The sequence below is a fragment of the Drosophila gunungcola genome, unplaced genomic scaffold, assembly GCF_025200985.1.
Source record: "Drosophila gunungcola strain Sukarami unplaced genomic scaffold, Dgunungcola_SK_2 000047F, whole genome shotgun sequence".
NCBI classification, from domain to species: domain Eukaryota; kingdom Metazoa; phylum Arthropoda; class Insecta; order Diptera; family Drosophilidae; genus Drosophila; species Drosophila gunungcola.
The window spans coordinates 94,143-104,610 of NW_026453214.1; the positions used below are offsets into that span (position 1 = coordinate 94,143).

Sequence of the window (10,468 nt, forward strand, 5' to 3'; positions counted from 1 at the left end):
CTTATTTAAAATCGAAATCAGCAATGACTTTGTCATTACGGCCCTCTCTTCAAACTCTTCGCGGTATACATGTTTTGTATCTTTCACTGTGCGTATTTCTTTATTGTGATTTACTGATAATTTAGCTTCTTTTAAATGGCGATAAGTTCGGTTAATACTTTTCATGCAAACATCTCGTTGGTCTTTAAGCTCTTCGATATTCTTAGTTGCCATTGCGTTTATTTGTATTTATTATGTTGGTATCGAAGAGGTGTTAAATATTTATTTTTATTAAATTATTTATTTGTTAAATAATCTTATAAAAAATCAACGAGTAATATACCGATCGCACACAGGGTAAGGGAGCTAAGTGCCGAGAGAATTACAGCGAAAAATATCTACATAGGGTTTTTATAGGGGAGCTAACGCTCAAGCGTACCGAAAAAACGAACAAACGTTCAAGCAGACCGAAAATTGCACTGCTGCAGCGATCGAGAACGAAAACGACCAAAAATAACTCGAAATAGCGGCAGCGGTGTCGGTGTGCGCGTGTATGTGTACGCGGCTAGCGGCTCTTCCTAGGCATATGCTAACGGAGAATGATACACTGACCGATAACTTAGGGCAACGAATTTTTAAGCCTGATTCCGAAAGGCGCGCAAAAATGATGAAAAGCGCGGAAAAATTGGAAATGCGCGGGAAAATTCTGAAAAGCGCGGGAAAATGTTCAGACAAAATTCGGCGAAAGTTTTTGCCGCTAATTTTTGAGAACTACACTTTTCACAATTTGCCCTTTTTTCCAACTGTTTTATTTATACCCTAAATTGGTGCTCACTACGACGAAAATTGGGGGAATTAAGTTCGCACTAATTGGGTCGACGACGAGTAATTTATTTGCTGGTTTATGGTCCAAAGCGATTCACATATAATTCGAATTTTGGTTGTTAGTACATGCAAATTTTTATTTCTTGGTTAGAATGCTCACTATCTACCGATTTTTACACGAATGCAAAAAGTTGAAAGATGGGCCAAAACACAATTGACAAAACGCCACAGATTAACTTTCAACTTTTGGCACTCTATACCTGGATGGCCGGCTTGATAATTGCAACTTCCTTTTTTACTTCCATTTGGCGGCAGCAGAAAATTAAGCAATTAAATTTGCAGAAACGTCTGGGGCAATTCAAGGAACGGCAGAAAATTTCCAGCGACGAAATATTGTTGAATTTAATTTATTGGCCGAACCGACACGAATAAATTGGTTTTGGGTATTGTTGGTAATGTTTATAGTTTTTCACTGAAAAAAATTAAAACAACTCGCGAACTCTACTGCTATCACGTCGGGGTCACCATGAAAATTTAATACTGTTTTGTATTAACAACGCGAAAACTTGTGACTGCAGTAAGTTCGAGACGATTTTAATTTGCGAAACTTGTGACGAAACTATTTCGAAAGCACGACGATGAAAAGGATTGATCACTAACTTTAATATTTCAATAATTTCTCTTAGAACCTAACTTATGCTACGGTGGCGAGAGACGGGGCGAATTCGCATGAGCGAACGGACGAAAGCTTTATTGGCTCCCGCCCTACAAGCGCCAAAAGCGCAAACATGGGTCTTGTAAAATAATTAAATCCGTCTTATTCGTCTGTCTTCTGTCCTCGCTGCCAACATTCTACTCGAGTTGGGCTTTCGAGCGCTTGACCGAAATACAATTGGAAGCGTGTGGCTGTTACCTTCCCCTTCCACATATGCATGTGCCTTTGGATCAGTGAGAGCCATTGAATCAGATCCCCAAATGTCAAGGTCGTTCGTCAAAACCTTGTCATTATTTATGAACAACTTCACTTGTCGTACCAGCACCCCATTTAAATGGTTTCTACCACCACATGTTGGTATTAATTTTGACATAAAATATTTATTGTTAAAAACTTGGCTATCACCATTAATGGTAGCAATAAGATTTTTCTATAATAATCAGCGACTCCAAAAACCCCCGAGTTATGAATTTCAAGTGAATTCATTAACTTTTAAAAAATTGATCGGCCATATTGGATCCGCCATTTCGTAATCAGCAACCTCAAAACTATAAGAATCAGTCATTATCCATCGAGATATATTGATTTTCATAAAGTATTTAATATATTTGTTTGCTAAGTCCATAAATACTTGTGCATTTAGAGTCAAAGTAAGGACGCCATTTTGAATTTTTCACAAGGCCACTTTTCATTCGAAAGGATTTGAATTGACGAAAATTTTAAGCTATAATAAGTCTATTTTCGTTCAGGAGAATTTTGGGCAGAGCTCTGGGCCGGTTGACGTGAAACGTCCCATATGTATGTTTATAAAAATTAGCAAATTAGAAATAGCTTTTTTTTTTGTTATTATTATTTTTTTTGGTTAATATAGTAAATATTGGAAACTAGTGAAGTTGAAACTTTGAAAATTTATGCGACTATTTCCTATTATTTATTATAAAAATTTTTGTGTATTTGTATTCCTATATTTTATTATAGTAAAAGTAATTAAATAATAATTTTTTTTTGAAGAGAAAATTTTGATGTTATTTTATTTTTTTCTTATGAATGGCCATCCTACAAAATCTATTCTATAAAAATGTTTAGTCTATCCTTATGAACTGTCTGGGTTTTGTTTTTTGCACTTAAAATTATTATATTATTATTGGGTTCTATCTTACCATATATGTCCCTGTATATTTAAAGTCTAGCTTATGGCCAGTTTCATTTTTTAATAAAACCTGGTCTCCTATTTTTAATTCAATGTCTAGACCTATTTTTGTCGTATCTATCTTTTTGGTTTTGCTTATTAGTTGCTAGCAATATTCTGGCTCTTTTATATGCCTGTTCTAATCTAAATGTAGATTCATTAGCATAATCTTCTATATTATATAATGGTTCTATTCTATCTATGCTAAATGTTTTGGTAAATTTGGAGTTTTCCCAAAAAATAGTTCGTATGGACAATAATCATGTGCCATAGAGGGGTTTGTGTTAAAGCAGTATTCGAAGTATTGTAGCCATACATCCCAATCTGTTTTATCAACTGAGATGTATGAGCGCATGAACTCGTTAAGTGTTCTGTGGCTTCGCTCCACTGTTCCGAGATTCTGGTGATGGTGTGCAGTAGAATTTATGTTTTTGATATTTAAATTTTTACATAAATCTTCAATTATTGAATTTTTATATTCTGTTCCCATGTCCGTAATGAACGTCTTCATTGGACCGTACTTCAGAATAAAATCTTCGAATATAGCTTTTGCTATTGTTTTTGTACCTTTATTTGGAATTGGTATTGCTACAAGATATTTTGTTAAATCGCAGATTAAAGTAACTGCATATTCATTCCCTTGTTCAGACTTAGGTAGTGGACCGAGCTATTTGTGGTGTTTCCGTAATGGTTAATGGGGTCTTCGTATGCGTGGTTATCTTCGCTTTTTGGCATTTTAGGCATTTTCGTATGTACTCTGTAATATATCGAGTCATACCTTTCCAAAAATAATGTCTTTTGACCTTGGCCAAGGTTTTAGAAATGCCAGTATGACCTCCTTGAATTGGTTCAATATGGTATGTAGACATAATTGCTTCTTTTTCTTTTACAGAATGTATTAGGGTCACCGGGTTGAGTAGCGCTACTCTCAATGATTTTAATGTTTTATTGCCCATTTTCTTGAAATTATCTATTGAAACGTATTCAAAGATATTTTCCCACGGTGCCACTTTGAGTTGGCTGATTTGATGTATACCAGCTTGCTTCTCAAGCCTTTGGAAAAACTGACCTAAGTCAAGGACTCCATTGGTATATAAATCGCTAACATCATATCTTGCAGTAATTTTTTTCCATGTTTAAATAAACATAGAATATTTTTTTAAGTGCAAGGTCACTACTTTACGTACTTCGTCATTGTTTATGACTCCGAATACGTTGGGCTTTGAAGCTTTTTCTATAGATTGCCTAGGCAAGTCTATTTCTTTTTCTCCTGCGCAGGATTTCTGCCTACTTTGATTTCTTGTAGTGACTTTATGTATATTTGCGGTTATATTTTGTAGTTCTTTGATGGTTATTCTTAATAACGCATCAGCTACGTAATTGTCTTTTCCCTTTAAATATTCAACGGTGAAGTTGTATTCTTCTAATTCTAGCCTCATACGTGTCAGTTTGGAACTTGGATTAGTCATTGAGAACAAGTATGTTAACGGTCTGTGATCTGTTTTGATAATGAAATGTTTGCCATAAATGTATGGTCGAAAATTGCCCAATGTATTGCAGTAGTTCCTGCTCGGTAGTACACTTATTACTTTCTCCCTTGGTAAAAGCTCTTGATGCATATGCAATGGGAAGTTGGAGTCCGTTATGGTTTTGAGTTAAAACCGCTCCACATGCTTGCTTACTTGCATCAGTAATTATACAAAATTCTTTACTAAAATCTGGATATTGTAGCAAAGTAGGTTCCATAAGTTTTGTTTTTAAATATTCGAATGCGTTTTGGCATTCAGCTGTCCATTCAAAAGGAACATTCTTTTTACATAATCGTGTTATGTGCCGTGAATAATCGGCGAAATTTTTTATGAATCGTCTGTAGTAATTGCGCTATCCGCATCGGGCTGGATAATTCAGTATGACGTCAAATTTCTTGTCGTCTGAAAGTATTCCTTTATCTGTGCACTTATGACCTAGAAAAGTTGGGACGCTCAGGAGCGCACAGAATAAACATAATATATAAGAATAAACAAATAATAAACATAAGCAGTAGTTATAGATTAAGATATTAGTAAAATGCAAGAAGCAAGAAGTTAAGTAGGCAAGAAGCCGAAATAAATATAAGTTAAAACGGAAATATTAAAATTTAAATATCCAAGCGGGCGCGCCAGACAAAAGAAACGGTCACACTGACCAACGGCCACCACAAGCCACACGCGTTATGGCACTGGCTATAGGATAAGGAAACTACAGTCACACTAATTGTGACTGGCAAGGGCCGGGAGGGATATAAAAAGGGCGCCGGTGGCCCATACAGATTCAGAAGGTAAGGCTTACGCATTGGTGTGAGCAAACTTCTCTGGGAGTTAACTGCGGAGTCTTTTTCGGGATAGGGTCTAGTACCCCGTCCGCCCAATACATTGGAGTTAGCTTTTCCCCCCCTTCCCCTTCTTCCCACCCTCCAAAAGACCGGCCGCCATCAGTGATATCCGACCTTTGGGATTCCTTCTCCACCCCCCTCAAGACCGGCCGTCATCAGTGATATCCGACCTTTGGGATCCCACACCCCAAGACCGACCGTCATTAGTGACACCCGATTTCTGGGGACTCCACCACTCGGTTCTCCGAGGCGCTCCTCGGCCGTCTGCCGAACCGATCCCACCCTCTTCTCGGAACTGGTAGACCCAAGCGGCCTCCACCCTCTTCTCGGAACTGGTAGACCCAAGCGGCCTCCACCCTCTGCTCGAAACTGGTAGACCCAAGCGGCCTCCAAACTGTCTCATCCTCATAGACAGCATAGCCAAGAGGGACGACGTGGCCTTTTCTTTCTCACCCACAGGACGCCAGCCGCCACCGCCGCCGGCCGCGACGACGACACCGAACGACGACGCAGAAGTCCCCGGCATCTTACGGGCGGACGAGCCCCTGCAGCACGAACTATATCTATCGTATGTAACACGATAATTCTTAATAAACGCATACCGATTCGATTTCACTGAACCCCGCTTACGTGTCATACTCTGGGAACCGGGTCGAACTCTTCCAGCAACCACTCCTGACATAAATAAATGTTGGAACGAACACCTGGACACCGTTGAGCTACCTCAGCAAAGCAGGATCGTTACAAAGTCACCTCATGCATAAAGAAGGAACATTTTTGTGGATGTAACTTTAGGTTGTATTTCCTACATTTCTCAAAAACGTCTGTTAAGTTTTTAAGCATATGTTTTTCGGAGCAACCTATAACTTTTAAGTCATCCATATAAAGGAATGCTTGTGAAGGTTCAAGTCCAGAGAATGTAATAGTCATCATTCTCCGAAATGAATTTGGCGCTATTTTTAAGCCAAAAGGTAATCGCGTGAAGCGAAATCGAGCCATTGCTCGTTGAAAACGAAGTTATATCCCTTGAGCTTTTTTCAAGTTCTATTTGGTGAAATCCTGACATTAAATCAGACATGCAAAGTATTTTGTTCGACCTAGTTGATCTAAAATATCATCAATTCTAGGGAGTGGAAATTTATCGGACAGTAATTTTTTATTAATCTGACGATAGTCAATTACTAATCGCCACTTTTTTTCTTTGGAACCTTTAGCTGATTTTTTAGGGTCAAGCAATAATGGGCTATTGTATTCAGATACTGAAGGTTCGACTATCCCGTCGGTGATTAATTTTCCGACTTGCTTTTGAATTTCGTTCAACTGACTATGTGGGCTTCTATAGTTTTTTATGTAAACGGGTTCATCATCTTTCAATCTCAGTTTTTGTTTGTAGAAATTATTTGTGCTAATTGGTTCGGTTTCTAATCCGAATATGTCATTATATTTTTTACATAAATTTGAGAGTTGTGATTTGAATTGTGGGGGGAAATTTTTTGACAATTGGGATAATACAGACTTTTCTCTATTTTCTTTGTTTCCTTCGACTACATCATAGTGATTCAGTGATTCATATGCTAAATTATTCGCACTGACCACTTTTTCTTCGTTTGTTGTATTCAGTAGTCTTATGAAGGCATTTTGTGTTGTAGCTATTGTACTTGCTATATAAATTCCTTGCTTAATTTCTTGAGTTGGAATTAAGACACTGTCCTCTTTTGAATTTAATTTTATTTTTCTAATGACTTGTGATCTTGCTGGCAAAAGAATTGAGTTATTGCCAGAACTGTATTCTATTGGAACATAAATTGGAAATTTTAAATTGTTTGGTCTTATTATAAGTCAATCTTCAGATGGCTGAAAGTCTAATTGACAGTTGTATTTTTTAATGAAATCAATCCCTAAAATGCCATCACAAGGGGCTGCTAAGTGTAAGTCTACGCTTTGAAAATCGTGTGGAATTATGTACTTGGTAGTCTGTATTTCAATTGATGTTAAGCCTTTGGATTTAGTAATTTCTTGGCTTATTCCCTGTATATCTATTATGTTATTATCTTGCACATTTCGAAATATATCGAAATTTTCTTTTACTATAGAGATTTCGGCACCTGTGTCTACCAAAAAGACAAGTTCTTTTCCGGTAGCCACATGGGTGAATGAGACGAATATATTCTCACTAAGATTAATAGTATGAACCGTTACTTTCTCTACTGTTGAGTATTTAAAGGGGGTTGAGAGTTTCCCGAAGTTTCATTGGCTACTCTTACATTGTTTGTATTGTTGTTTTTGTAGCCTCCGCTCGAGTTGCCACGGCCCCTTGAGTTTCCTCTGTAGTTGCCGCGACCATTGTTGTGGTTGGTATTGTTGTAGTAACCACAATTGTTACCTCTATAACATCCACGTCAGCGGTTTCCGCCGCGTTGTTTCCGCCGCGTGTTCCGCGGTGTGTATAGGCTAGGCTTTCGTGTTCGACTTTTATTGACTCTATTATATACAATGCATAAATGAAACTGGTAAGTTTTCTGTTTTTCCATCGAAAACTGGTATAAGCTTTGATGAAGTATTAATGAAGTCGATATTTGTTTGCGCCATTTCGAAGATGTTTTTCTTAGATATGTTTGCGCTTAAGTCTGAGTCTGAATCTGTTGTATTATCTGCGTTTGATAATAAAACGGCTGGGATAGTAAGATTATTTAAATCTTCTTCCTTAATTTTCGCGTTAAAATCTTCTAGCTCTGTTTGATCTACGCCAGTTGGCTCTTCCAATGTTGATTCTTCATCGGTTTCAACTGTTATTGCGGTATTAAGAATGGTAGGTACAGAGATATCTAAATTGAATTTTTCTTTTATCGATATTAGATTTTCTCTGAGCCTTATCAAAAATTTTGATACCCTTGACCAATGGTCGTCATTTAATTTTTCTCGTTGTCCATGTATTAATATACGCGCCTCGTTAAAACAGTTTACTACTATTTCTGCGTGTTTTTTTATTGTGCTCCCTTGAATTGGTCTGTTCTGATTAAGGGATTTGTTTGATTTATCGAACTCTGTTTTTATTTTATTTAATTTCGCATACAAATCGTTCCATTCCATGGCAATATTATCTATGTAATTTTACCATAAGGATCGTGGTTTCACCGAGTATAGAATGGTAATCCACGATCTCTTTTACTGAGACGTATGGCAAAGTATTTAGGATTAAACCCTTTATTTTTTATTGTAAGCAAACAAAGGCTGTATTCCAAACTGTACTTTTCCATATAGTTATATAGTGATTGTAATGAAGATTTTATGGCAATGGAGAATGTTTAATGCACGCATTCTAAATTCTGGGTCTTTAATAATTATTTCCTCAAGACAGCTATCCAATTCTATAGTGTTAAATGCCATAACTTTAATAAAAATAAAATAATTTTGTTTTCAATAGAAGGTTATTAAATTGAGCACTCCAACCTTTTAATTTTTTTTTTATATCTTATCTAGATCGTGTGCTCTACTTAAATACTTCTTCTTTAAACATTTATTGTGCAACTTGTATATTTTGGTAACAAAATTTGAGCTCATGATGACAATGATTATTATTAATAGTATATGCACCCAATATAGGTCAATATTATTTGGTTCCACTTTGTTAATAACGTTAGCAGTGGAGTCCACTGACTTAACGTCTACAACTCCCATTTTGGGTAGATATACTTCCAATATATAGATATTATTATAATTACTATGATTTTCTGCAGAGAATTTATCTATTTTATTGTTATTCATTCATTTAAAGAAATTTTAAATGGATATACGTAAATATTTCTGTCTTGCATATATTTCTGCCTAGCTTATAGGGCCTGAGAAGCACTCAGCAAAATAACGTCATCAAACAAAAATTTAGGAATTTAATTATTCAAAACTGATTGATTAAATAATTGTCTGCTGGCATAATCGCATAAATTTCATTTTGATAAAATTTAAAATTGAAAAAAAGAAAAAAATGTTTGTGTTAATTTTCATATAACTGATTTACAATATTTTGCTCTATATAAACCAATATCAGTTATATATTTTTAGTATATAGCCTAACAGTGGTTAGTATTGTTCGAGCAGCGCTTTCGCGCATCGTCTCGGGCTTAGAGGTTTAAAATTAAAGGCAGCTTAGGCATTGGCATAAATGCAGCCCTTGTTGCGTTACTTTGCTCGTCTGCAAAGCTCTTTTGGTTTAATTTGTTGTGTTCTTGTCGTGCCCGGTACTCAGCTATTGTGAGGGGGAGTGGTCCATCGATGGGACACAACTGCAAAGCCTCTTCTAGGCATGGTGCGTCTCTTTGCTCAACAGGAAGCAGGGACATCCTACGACGGTGCAGAGGGCGGACTGCCTTCCGCACTCATATGCCTCCTTCGTTGGTGTAGCCGGCAGTCTGCCTACCACACTTCAGTATCCATTAGTTGGTGTAGAAGAATTTGCCATTCCTTCCATACATGTCCTGGTCAATTTTTCTGTATTTTTCTTCCTTCTTTTTTTTTTGTGTTGTGTTGATTTTTTATTATTATTTTGTCCGGGCCTTTGGGCTCAGGCGGCGCCGGTGCTGGTCATCGCACAGGCTGATTAATGTTGATTTTTTTTTTTTTGTAATTTTTGTACAGTGGTGCTCATAGACTTATGCAACTGCCACTACCATAAACTGTAAACTGCCATGCAATAAATTGTTTTCTTTATAACTTTTCTTTTTTTTCATATTTATTTCGTTCATGTTTGTTTTCTTAATAACTTTTTTTTTTAGATGTTTATTTCGTACATGTTTATTCACTTAACTCGCGCACATGTCACGGTCGCCATGTAATAATTAGTTTTAAATCTTTTTAGTCTTTTTAAATACGTCTGCTTAGACTGAACTTTATTAATTGAATGTCTCTTGACTTAAGAATAAAGTTGGCTTGGCTTACAATTCATATAGCTGCCCGACAGCGCCGCGGCCAACGCTTATGTATATATGTTAATTTTTACGTAAGTGTATATAGGTGGCGCAAGCAGCGGCCGCGCATGAGAGAGAGAGTGTTATGCTCACATGGTAACCGAATGGTCGGCCGCACATGCATCCATGCCGGCTCAGCATTTAGGATGTGCATAACATTGTTGTATGGGTCGAATTTGCTTTTCACTTGAAGTGCTGGGAATATTTGGACATAAGCAAATGCCACACTGCTGCAGTGATATAAGCGGCACAGTGTGTACCCTATATGTGAGCATACTACAGTGGAGAAAAAAAGAATTACTTCCAGTTAAAAAGTAGAGGTGCTCTCACGACTTTGTATTTTTGTTTCCCATCCAAAACATTTTTGCTTGAAACTTTAGAGATCCGGAGATTGAATCGTTTGGGAAATCAATTTGCAGAAAAAAAAT

The 10,468-nt window shown here is 36.8% G+C and overlaps 1 protein-coding gene across 2 annotated transcripts in view; it reads left to right on the forward strand.

Moving 5' to 3' along the window:
• Window positions 1-10,468, forward strand: part of LOC128264019 (myosin-VIIa) — a 481,551-nt gene that overhangs the window by 93,354 nt on the left and 377,729 nt on the right. The gene's annotated exons all lie outside the window — the stretch shown is intronic.